Source organism: Drosophila teissieri, chromosome X, assembly GCF_016746235.2.
Source record: "Drosophila teissieri strain GT53w chromosome X, Prin_Dtei_1.1, whole genome shotgun sequence".
NCBI lineage: Eukaryota > Metazoa > Arthropoda > Insecta > Diptera > Drosophilidae > Drosophila > Drosophila teissieri.
This window is the reverse complement of record NC_053034.1, coordinates 1438646-1450757: the sequence shown is the minus strand read 5'-3', so window position 1 is coordinate 1450757 and position 12112 is coordinate 1438646. Positions and strand designations below refer to the sequence as shown.

Sequence of the window (12112 nt, the reverse complement as noted above, 5' to 3'; positions counted from 1 at the left end):
GGACGCATTACCCCAAATCCTCCAAATCCGCCCCTCTGTGCTCTATACGTGAGCTACTACTACTGCTACTATACTACAACCACTACCACTACCACTACCACTACTACTACTACTAATACTAACTCACCCACACAACGGCATTACACAGACTCGAACACAAGCGCAAGGACAAACACACGCACACACAGCGGGCAGTCGAAGAAGAGGCAGCAGCAAAGCAAATCTACTACACGCAATCTTCATTTTCAACGCCATCAAAGCCATTCCAATCATCATTATCGTCGCCATAATCATCAAGTAAAGTACCCACCAGTAGCGCCTCGACGCAGGACACCCGCCCCCGCCAGGACACCCCCGCCCCCGACACAGCGCCCCAAGAAGTATGCTATGCTGGACGGGATTCTCTTCTCGCCAGTGCTCTTAGACGACGGCGATGGGATGCCAACAAGTGCGCCCGAAGTATTATTTTTCCTCGCTCTCCATATTTTGGCTCCTTTTTCGGCCGAAGAGAGAGCCCCTGTGCGTGCGTGTATGTGTCTGTGTGTGTGTGTGTTGTAAGAAAGGAAGAAAGGGAGAAAGGGAGAAAGGGAGAAGCTGGATAATGATGTGAATGTTGACGTCTTCGTTGTAGTTTCGCGTAGTTCCTTCTGAATGGGAGAAAGTAGGGTTGGGTCCCGAACCGGGTTAGAGAAAGGCAAAGGGAAAGCATCGCATCGCATCCAGGCAGCCGGCAACTGCGACAAATTACTTAAGCTGCATGTGGCGCGCGCCAGACTGCCTCTGCACTCAAAATAAAACTCACATGCTAGGGGCAAGCCAACAAAACTAGGGAATACATGTGAAGTTTAGGTAACGCAAGGACACAGTTGCGATGTAAACCGAAGGATGGTGTGATTGGCTCTTATACAACTATGATTTTAACTTTCGAAGCTCTTTCGGGACTTTGGTACTAATCCGTGCCTTCGAGAAGGCTAGAAATGTACGTGGCGTGTCTAAGGACATTGCCTGAAGTGTAGCAATAGTTCGCAGCACATTCGCTTGGAGCCTGTGTGCTGTCGCTACTTTTGCAGCTGCATTAAAATCTTAGAAGACGGATTCCCCGTTTATCGGCATGCAGCCAAACACGCATATGGGGATAGACTTACGGCAGGAGCTGCTGGCGGCGGTCGTTGTTTGCTGCATATAATTTAGATTTTCGTACCACTCACACAAGCGCACAGTCGCCAACGGGGGGCGGTGATGGGTGGTGGTAGGTGCTTCGGGTCTTTTGGGCTCGTCTTCGTTTTGGCCCAAAGTTTCAGCATATTTGCTAGACTTGCTTTAAATAACGCGCACACATATGCAGATTATTTTTGAGTGTGGTGGGGGAGCGAGAGTTCGGTTCGCAGTAATTAGCCAATAGGAATAGCTGGAGCTCGTCTGCTGGTGTGAGTGTCCCGGCAGGGGTGCGTGTGTGTGTGTGCTCATTTGTTCATGTGTTCATGTGTTCATGTGAGCCATCCCTCACATGCATGTTTGTCATTTTGGCTTTGCCTATCGGATTCGAGCTTACTACAAGACAACTGCGTGTTCTGCCCGCCCTTTGGTTATTTGCTCATGGCATTTGATCTCTGGCCCTCTAGAATCCGTAATAGAATCCGATTGAAACTCTATGGTACGGTACTCACCTGCGATCGGAGTCGTCTTGGGCTGCAAAATACAAGAAATGCAGTCGGTTAGTGGGATTGCTCAAGGTCAAGATTATATTGGTGCTTAGAGTAGTGGTAGTAGTAGTAGTCTCTTAACGATTTGCAAACTAACCGATTTTCATGTATGTCTACTCTATTTCAGCACTTCAAGGCGGAGGGTCTTATGAAACGGCGAACCTCATCAAGATCTCGAATTGGTAAGTTGCGCCCAATTATTAATTATGTGCGAGGCACAAAAAGGATACCACATCCGTGCATGTGCATGTGCCTATGTATAATTGTCGAAGAGCCAAAGAGTAAGCTTCAAGTGTCAGAAGCGAGCTGAAATTTGTTGCTCCACCTACTTTTGGAGCCTTTGTTTTTTTTTCGCTCTGCTCTCGCCTCTTTTTGTTTTGTTTAATATATTACGCGTATGCGGTGGTAAGGCGGGATGGGAGGGGGGCCAGGGGTGGTGGCAAACACTAGACACCCCCAACACAAACACCCACACACCCACACCCACATCCACACACACTCACAACAGGCAGGCAAGAAAAATATTAACCAAACAGAGCGAGTGGAGCGCAGCAGTTAAAAATATTTAAAAATTTTCAAGTGGCTGATGGGGGTCGCGTGGGGGCGGAAGAGGGTATCCAAAAAGCATGCGTGTGACAGCCCCGTGATGGAGGGGGATGGGCGCGGGGCGATGCGGGGAAGCGGGCACCACCACTTTTGGTTAATTGCCAAAAACAACTACAAAGCGAAAGCGCAAAAAACGAGAGTAACGAGGGGGAGGGCCATGGAGGCGGCTGCGGAAAACCGAATGGGTAATACCCTCGAAGGGATCGGATCGTATCGGGGGTACGCACACACTCACACTCATACACACACACACACACATGGCAGGAAGAGTATGCAAAGAAAGTTGAGCTAACCCCCTGAACCCCACCTCCTTCACCACCCGCGAGCTGGAAAAAGTTGCGTTCGCTTTTGGTGGGGCTTATGTAAACTCGCCTCTTCTCGCTCCCACTTGCTCACATATTAATATGTAACCATATAGAACATTTTCCAACTGCCTACGCGCGAATGTGTGTGTGTGCGGTGCTCCCTTTTTATTATTTCGCGCGTCGCAGCCAGAAAAAGGTACATAAATTGCAAATGTATTTGTGGAAAAGTGCGTTGTGGTGCGTGCAGATGAAGAGCACTCTTACCCCCGACCCCAAACACCCACACACCCACCGCCCACTTTTGGCGGCGTCGCTGCCAAGCTTATTTTTTAATTTGTGCGTTTCCCCCTCCCCTCTCCCCAGCGCATTCGTTGCCAAATAATTTCACATTGGACTCGCTGCTCTACGCTTCACAGGGAGTATCCTTCCTTGCGGGGGAAGCTCCATCGATATCCTCAATGACCCCTCTTTCTACTTGCCCGTCTGCGGATCACAGGATCATTTAGCATGGGAACTTTTGAAGAATATCATTTCGATATATTCCCTGTTATTAATTAGCTATTCCTCTCTAGCTGTGCGATTTCAGATACATTCAAGTATCAGTATTTTAGAGATATTTGACTTAGGATAGAGCATTTGCAGTGCGACTCCTTGCCTCCGACGGGTCCGCTTCCCTAGTTATATCCATGCCTGCTCCGAATCGACTGTTTGTTTTAGCCTGTGCCGTTCCGTTCCGTTCCGCCCCGCAACCCTCATCTCTACCCGATCCCGATCCCTATCCCTATACCTAACCCACATACAACGCGACCGCCAGCCCCACCCCCACCCGCAACTACATCCCCTTCGAGCACTTTCTTTTTCGAGAAAACTTTTTTGCTTTTCTGACGGCATGTGCGTGCCCCTTTCCCTTTCCCTTCCTGCCTTTCCCCCACTGTCTTGGCTCCTTAGCATTCGCGCTAGTCTGTTAGTGACAGTCGACGGTCGCTGCATTTCTGAGCAGCGACGACGACGTCGAAGCGGGCAGCAGCCAATTTAATTTTTCATATGTACACAAAGCGGGCCGAAAACAAAAAACGGGAAAAGTTTTTCTAATTCGCATTTGTATTTAATTTAATGGAGCTCCCTGTCTCTCGCCACCGCCCGCTTGCCACCCACTTTCACTGCCATCCAGCGTACACACCACCCTATTCCCCATCCCCATCCCCATTCCCCCAAAAAGGGCCCCCCGCTCCATTTGGTTCGCTGTTCGCCCTTTTTTTAATGGGGTGCTTTATGACAAACTTTAAGCGCGCGCGACTCTAAACATTAAAATTGTACATGGCCCATGCGAGTGTGTGTGGTTGGGGCTTAGGTGAGTGTGTGCGTGTGTGTGTGTGTGGCCGGGGGGATGGGGGTGGGGTGGTCGTGAAGGGGATGCGCGTACTTCTAACACCGCCCACTAATGCCAACTGTGCCTAACTGGTGGAGCGACCTGCTCTCTCCGCCTAGTCTGTGTGCTTGTGTGGGCATGCTTGTGTGTGTGTGCGCATATGTAAAGTAAGGCCCCCACCGCAAACCTCCAGCTCCAGCTCCTGCTCCACGTACAGCTCCACTCCATTCTCCATGCCATGCGTGCGCGTGTCTGCGGAGTAATTTTTTAACTAATTTTCTATACAAATTTTTAGCATGTCGTTCGGGCCCGCGCACACACTTTACATTCTTTTTGCACACATGAATATGTATATGCCGTGCGGTGCGGTGAGGTGCGGTGCGGTGCGGTGCGGTGCGTGTGTGCGTGCACGTCCTTCTAGGCGCGCGTTGGTCTGTGTGTGCCGCCCGCTCATTCGTTCGTTCTGAGCTGTGCGCAGTCTTAGTGGCCGCGGTGGAGCCAGGGTGCCCCCAAGCCCACTCCTGGAACCACATCGCAGGAGTCCCATCTGATTCAGATGCCACTGATGCGACCTTCAAATGATGGAGTGGTAGTCTCAATAGATCTACTCTGGCCATCCAGAGGGGCTATGATCGCTGGGGAAAGTGGGTGCCTCCTTGGCGATCTTCCATTTGGGGGCTTGCAAGTCATGTCCGTTCTACTCGCTGCTGTTGTTATGATGATTTGACAGGATGGCATTTGCACCGAGGCATGGACACAGTGGAAACTGAGAGTCGGGAAGAAGGGCGGCTTTTTGGGGGCATTGTAAGTCATGGCAGTGCTGGTGGCAGTGATTCGCATTGTTTGTTAGCAGTGTCAGCTGCCAGCAGATAAAGCCGCCATATGTGTCTGTGTCTGTGTCTGTGTCCGTGTCCGTGGAGGTCCTTTGGCGGGTTGGGGCACTGGCGACGCGTCGCTGTTAAATATTACATCAAAATAAAATTAACATTTCATTTGGCGGCCTTTTTTTAACGCTCTATCGATAAATTTCGCCATGGTGGCCGCTGTGAAGGTGGAGCGGGTCAGAGCTGCGATTTTCGTCATTCGTTTTGTTGGTTCTTTTCTATTTTTAATAAAAAATCATTACATAGGCAAATATAAATATTGCCGGCCCAAACCGAACCCCCGCCGGATTGTGTATGTGCAGAAATGTTGCGGTAAAAAAAGTCGGGCATTATGTAGAAAAAGCCAGTGACGCCAAATATTTTTTGCCATTATTCATGGGGCTTTCATTTTTCACAAAAATGCATTTTAATTGTCACATAAAATAATTTCAGGCGTGGTGGGGCGGCGGCGAGCTCCACCAGCCACAGGCAGGTGGGGTCTGTGGGGTCATCGGCTATTGCCATGTATCCAAGCACTGGCACTCGCATGTGCCGATTGCAGTCGATAGCGCCGTTTTATTAGGTATCTGTAATCTGAATTAGGGTTCACTTTTCGGCCAGAGCTCTGCGCTCCAGACCTCCCTCCTCCCTGCTCCTCCCTACGACCCCCCCTCAGCCCTTCCATCTGCCACGGTCGGCCAATAATGAACTCGGCACCAGCGGCCCCACCATCCGACCAGTCCAACTGATAACCGAGTGGAAATCGAGCGGGCAAAGTGTCCACAGCAAAAAGTTAATAATAAGTGGATGCAACATTTTTATAAATACATTTTATTTAGTGCAACGCGCCAGACGAACGACACCAGGGGATGATGATGTGACATGCCTGCCCTGACAAGTCCCTTGCCCCGCCGCCCGCCTCCCAGTAACTTCGCTTGTTTATGGAGCGGGGCATAATACTATATTTTAACCGATGTAGTGGAATGGGGCTCCACGCATAGAAAGGAACAAGTGCTGTTTTGCACAACATATCGTGCTCGTAAAAAATAATACAACTACCTCCACAGACGCGCGCGTTTACTACCTATTACAAAGCCCAGCGCGCAGAGCGACTCCACTTACCAGATCCGAAACGCCCCAGCTCCCCCCGTATCCAAAAACCCCGCCGACGGACCAAAGAAGCTGCGAGAAGCTGCGCGAACGCAATCCTTGAACACATACGCGCGATTCTAAAAAATTAATGCCGCTTTCGTAATTTGAACACACAGGAGGAGCTGGCCCAGTCGGAGTCGCAGCAAAGTGTCGCAACTCGCATCTCGCAACTGTCTTGTTAGGGAACACGGGATCTGCACATCCGCAGGTCGAAGCACGGAATACCCTAGGACGTGCATAACTGCTTGATGTACGAGAGGCTGTAAACGATGCATCCGCACCGTTCAACGTTTGGCATTGAGCGCAGCAAGGTATGCAATGCAAAGCAGCCAATGTGTTTCGAAAAAGAAAGTGGCATCCTCTCATACGCATGTATCAGTGGATTCGAAACCGAAGGTTTTTGAGTGGAATGCCAGACTGGATGTATTTAGATAACTGAAGTAGAAAGTGCCCTGATTTTAATGAAGTACATCTCCAACTCGGAGATGGCTAAATAAGGGTACAAGGTACAAGTTGCGCGGGGCTTGGCTGCGAATGCGACAGAAGCAGACTCACTTAAAAATTCGAATGTTATAGAAAAGTGAGCGAAGCACGACGGCGAAAAAAAATGGCTAGGAAAGCGGGGAAAGCGGACGGGGGGCATACACAAAGCGGAGCCGGAAAAAAACGAACTCAAATTACATAAAATGAAAAGTTCTCGTTACGCGGCGCATTTATTGTACACCCCCCCTTCCCCACCCCATTTGTCCTGTCGCGAATCCTGCTTCTAATGCTCATCTCTTTCTAACTCGGCAGCGTCGTCGGAGCTTTTGGGGGCGCCCCACAGCCCCACAGCCCCCCGTCGCCCAGACCGCCCCCTCCAACTGATTACTACTTTTATTGCTAGCAAATATCTGAACTTTCTTCTGCTCGGCAAGGTGGGCTGTGTGTGTGCCTGTGTGTGTGTGTGCTGTTCTCTCTTCCTGTGTGTGTGTCTCTGAATTTGTATGTGTGTGTGTGTGTGAGCTTAGCTTTTTAGGCGAATGTAAAGGGGAAAGTCGGCGGGGGAGTGCTCTTGTAACTTGCGCGGAAACAAGGTTTTTATTTCACCATTTCTTTCTTTACTTTTCACTTCGTTTGCCCCCCTTTCTACGCAGAACGCGGCAATTTCGCTTTAGATTTTACTGCGCGAAATTCTTTTTCAAGGCAAACCACCCCCCGCATGTGTGTGTGTGTGTGTGTGTGTGTTGGTGTGTATGTGTGTGCACAGAGACGACTGCCGTTGTAGTTGTGTATTATATTTTATTTTTTCAATTTTTTGACGACGAAGCAGCCGCTGCAGTTGCTAGTTAGCAGCCCCTCCCCGCCGCCTGCGCCGCCTTCATCTTCGTTTGCGGGTCTCGATTTTTCGTTTTTTAACTACGTGTTCGTAGTTAAACAATCCCGTCATGTTCACCCTGCTGGTATGTGAGTGTCTGCACGAGTGTGTGTGTGTGTGTGTGCGACGCGGGCAGCGACGCCGGCAGAGGAGACAGTGGTAAGTGGGAGATGGTAGATGGTAGATGGTACACGGGATATGGGAGATGGTAGATGGTAGATGGTAAAGGTAATGGCATGGCAAGGGCTCACAAGTGCAGGCGGGATAAGCGGAATTAGTTATGGAGAGAATGTGATTTTTTAGACGCCTGCTGGTGCACAAAGAACATTTACTTCCCCAACAATAGTGTTACACAATTCCATCTGTTGGTTGTTTCTGGAATTTCAGCAGGGACACTACAAGGCATATTACTTAGTTTTCTTAGTTACTGATTGCTTCGGAGTTAGGTGGCTCATACGTTGTGTGCCGTAAAATTCTCTCGGTGCACTTGCCATATGATATGTGGCAGGGTCACATGACCCCCAACCCCGCCCCTCCTCGCCATGTCGTGTGCGGTGCTTAGAGTCTTTTGCCCAGGAGCTGAATAGATGCGGCACCCCTCCGATCCAATTCTACATCTCAGTGCCACAACTAAGTACTGAGCAGCCTAAAAAAAAGCACGGTGAAATGAAAACGAAAGGAGAGTGACTGAGACGGGGCGAGAAAGAGAGCCAGCGAGATTTTGAGTAACTTTGAAAATAAAAAGCACACGAGGGTTGCTTGATATATTTCCTTTGCATTGGCTGTGCCGCTGCTCCTGTATTAGTTGCTGTTGTTGTAAGTGGATATTAGGGGGATATGCTGCTCAGCGAGCAGCGAGCAAGTGTGCTTGTGTGTGTGTGTGTGCGCGTGTGTGTGTTGGTTTTGGAGAAGGGCATCCTTTTATATTTAAAAACATGCTCATTTCAATATCTAAGTGCGGGTGGTCCAGCCCACACTCCTTAAGGCACTTATTATTACTTTTAATATGCTTCTCTTGCAGCCCTCTCATCTGTGTGCCTGCCTGTGTGCCTGTGTGTGTGCAGCAATGCGTGTGTGCGTGCCTTTTTCCTGCTTATTGCTGTCTGCTCTTTTTTAGTGGTCGCATTTAAGTTGGGTTGTGTGGCCTGTCCCCTCAAACCCCTCAACAGCCCCGCTTTCCCCTTCTCCCTTCCCCATGAATGAATGAATGAGCATACGCAGACTAAAAACGAAAGTAATCTTGACAAGCCGTGTAGATAAAAATCGAAAAAATCTACGGGAGCGGATGACTGGAGGTCCTGCGTCCTGCGTCCTGTGCCGGTAGTTGGTTCGCTTTTGCCACCCTCACAGGGGGAGGGGGTGTTGGAGAATTATCAACTACTGGCGACTGTTTTAGATTTATAAAGCTTCAATTATTTATTTATGTTGCTGTTGCTGCCTGTTCCGTGTGCGGGTCATAAATTAAATAAAGTAAAACGCAGCCAAGGAAAGCTACTGAAAACAGTCGGCGAACACCGAACCGCCAATGCCCCACCTGAAAGTGTATCAAAAATGGGAAATTAGGGAAACTTTCCGCAATAACAAATTAAACTATACTACACACTTCGGCGCAAGGAAGTACCATTTCTTCATAAGAACACCTGTCCCAAGACATGTGCCCCAAACAGAGGGTATCACAATGGAGGGGCGAGGTAGCGAGGTAGCTGGCACTGGAAGGCCGTTGGTAACAAGGAATGCCATAAAACATACAAATGGCCAAATAAAACATTTTAAATGTGCCAACAACAACGAAACGAAAATAAGAAAATAGTATTGTGCTTAGAAAAAAGCGAAGACAAGAGAGGCGCGTGGGCGGGCTGGGGCCACATTAGATAGATTAGATTAGATTTTTTATGCCCTCAGCGAGGGAGGAATACGGTGGGTAACTGCGGCCAACTATCTGAAAGGCACGTTGTTCTCGCATCTTCCCTATGATCTAAGAGCACGATACAGCTTCTTTCCACCTCTGTGGGTGGCATGCGGCTGTACTTGGCATGGGGCAGTGGATGGGGCACGGAAAATGTTTTGCAACTTTAACCCTCTGCGAAAAGCGAAATGGTGGAAGCGCGGCACGGATTATTCACAAAACTAACATTTTCTAAAAGTTGTGCTTTCCATCTCCCTTCTCCCTTCTCCACTCTCCCACTCTGCACTCTCCCGCTCCCACCGCCGCCTTTGTCCCTTTGCAGGCCAGGCGTTGGAATTATCTGGCCAGGACCTCGTCTAGCATTAGGGCTTCTTCGGCTCCTTTAGTTACCTGCTGCTTTTTCCGCTTTTATTCTTTTCCTTTCAGAGCTTCCTTCTTTTTATAGAGGATAGAGCTCCGTGAGGTGGAGCAGGGCGGGGCAAGGGCGGCGGCGGGTGCGATGGCCATCGTTGAGCGCACAAAAACTTAGAAATAATCACCGACATAAATCTTAAAATGGGCTGCCCTTCGCCTTACCGCCCGCTCCCCTCATCAGCAGTTACTTTCGCCTAACTACTACGCTCTTACTCACTTAGGTGGGGATGAACGTTAGGGGGGCCGCAGGCTGGCGGAGGGGTAGGAAGGGGAGGGTAGGAGGGTCATCTGGCGCTGAGCGTGGCAAATGAAAAATAACTTAAAGGCACGTTTTGCGGCATTTTCGTGCGCTCGCCACTTCCTTTTCTATGCGACTTGTGTTTTCTTCTCCGCTGATTGCCCCACACTTTGCTGCCCTTGCCACTTGGGTGGAAGGGGGGATTCCTTTATATTATTGCACATAGTTGAGAGACAAAATGCGGCAAATTCTAAAATCCTTTCGAGCAGAAAAGCAGCAACAAAGTGCGTGGGGTGTATGTGTGTGTGTGTGTGTGTGCGGAAAACTTTGCTTTTGCCTCGCTTCGATTTCGTTAGATTTTCCCGCCTAACCTCGAATTCCCCCGCTCCGCGCTGCCCCGCACTGCCCCGCACTGGCTTGGCTATCCCGAGGCACGTGGCCTTCGCCCAATGCCAGCGCACAGTGGTCTAAGGTCATCAGCTCCGGCATTGTGCAGGCAGCTAATTCGAGGATCATTGTCATTGGATCAGTGGAGTTGCGCTTGCAAAGTGGCCCCACCAGCTGCTCCAACAGTGCCGATTGTCCGGACTCGCGTTTTGTTTGCCAAAGTTTCTTTTTATTTCCAAGTGGATTAGGTGATAGTGGCAACAAGGGGACGGAGAACTGGGAAAGGGGCAGCCAGAGCGGAACGGCAGCGGTAGAAGGCACACACAAGTGTGGCATGTGCAAATATTGAATGTGCGCGAGTCCCAATGCCAATTGTTCGGGTTCTGTTTTCTGGCAGTTTGCACAGCCCACCAGACACTCTTCTATCAATAACTGCATCTTGCGAGCGATGAACCCGCAGCCTTGGGTTTTCCTATAACAAGGCGGCCCTGCGACCACTGTGCCGAAAATGGGTGCCAGCTGCCGAGGACCAAGGACGAGTACGAGGACGAGGACGAAAACGAGGCTGAGGACGAAGCGAAGGCCCACGGAACTAGCAACTAACATCTAAGCACCGCAACAAGCGGCCAATCCCCACCCACTTTCAACTCCTCCCGGGGATTCCCCCCTCTTCGTGTCCCGCCTTTTGTGTGTGTGTGTGTGTGTGTGTTTGTGTGTCTGCGTACTATAATTCAGCGTTTGGTTTTAATGGCTCTGGCGGGTGTGGGTGGTGGGGTGGTGGGTCGGTGGGTCGGTGGGTGGTGCTTGTGGAAAAATGAAAAGAATATTTTATAGTTGAAAATCCGATGGCGTCTTAGAAATCTAAACATTTAACTTGCCGAAACTTTTGCCCACCACCACCACCATCTCCACCTCTACTTCCACCTCCACCACCACCATCATCACTACCACCCAAGAAAGCCATTCCTCGAGCCACGGAGCCACCCCGCTGCCGTGTGCCATTCGCGACCGAAGCCGCGTCAAAGGAAAGTCCTTCCAGCAAAGGACGCGGGACGCCGAAGGGTGAGGGGGGCTGAGGCTGAAGCTGAGGCTGAGCCACAAGTTGAGGTAGGCAGGAGAGAGCGGGGAGGGGAGGGGCTGCTGTGGGCGGATGGATGGGTTTCGGCAGTTTGCTTTTTTAGCTGCGTGAAACTTACAGCAACAGCATCTGCGACTATTTTGCTGCCGACGCTGGCTGCGCTGCCTGCCCCCGTCCCTGTCCATGCCCCTCCCCCTCCCCCCAGCCGCATTTTACATAAATCTTCTTTTCAAAAAAAAAGTACGCAAGAAAGAATGAGGGAGAGAGCAGAAAAAATAAATAAACACTAATGCTGAGGCAAAGCAAAAGGAAATAAAAGGAACTAGAAAATTTAGTATCCACACACACACACACACAAATACACACACACAAACAGACGCACACCGACGAGCGGCGAAAAAGAGAACATTTTTTTATTACAGCGAGAAAACTTAATGGCTGCTGGGAAGGTGAAGGTGTAGCGCGGCGGGGTGGGCGTCCGCGGGTGGGGGGCGAAAGACGCTCACGAACGACGGAGACGAAGCGTCGAAGACGGAGCGCTGGAGCTATGGAGCTATGAAGCTATGGAGCGATGGGGCTATGCGGCGATGGAGTAGCGGAAGGAGTCCTAACCAGGAGATGAGTCTGCGTGGGCTCTCCGAAGGGGGATACACCCAGCTGACAGCACCGCATTCAAATGAAATGGAACATATTTCTTAAAATTCGCTGACGGGGTGTAGAAGGAATGGGTGATT

At 50.2% G+C, this 12112-nt stretch overlaps 2 protein-coding genes across 9 annotated transcripts in view; one reads left to right on the top strand and one right to left on the bottom strand.

Moving 5' to 3' along the window:
- The window catches only part of LOC122624494 (mucin-5AC), a 97798-nt gene that overhangs the window by 12196 nt on the left and 73490 nt on the right, over nt 1–12112 (top strand). For all 3 annotated transcript variants that reach the window (XM_043804079.1, XM_043804078.1, XM_043804080.1), the window contains exon 2: nt 1831–1885. The gene's annotated coding sequence lies outside the window, so the exon portion shown is untranslated. The remainder of the gene's footprint in view (nt 1–1830; nt 1886–12112) is intronic.
- Nucleotides 1–12112, bottom strand: part of LOC122624497 (broad-complex core protein) — an 81806-nt gene that overhangs the window by 49855 nt on the left and 19839 nt on the right. For all 6 annotated transcript variants that reach the window (XM_043804091.1, XM_043804093.1, XM_043804092.1 and 3 more), the window contains exon 2: nt 1668–1689. The gene's annotated coding sequence lies outside the window, so the exon portion shown is untranslated. The remainder of the gene's footprint in view (nt 1–1667; nt 1690–12112) is intronic.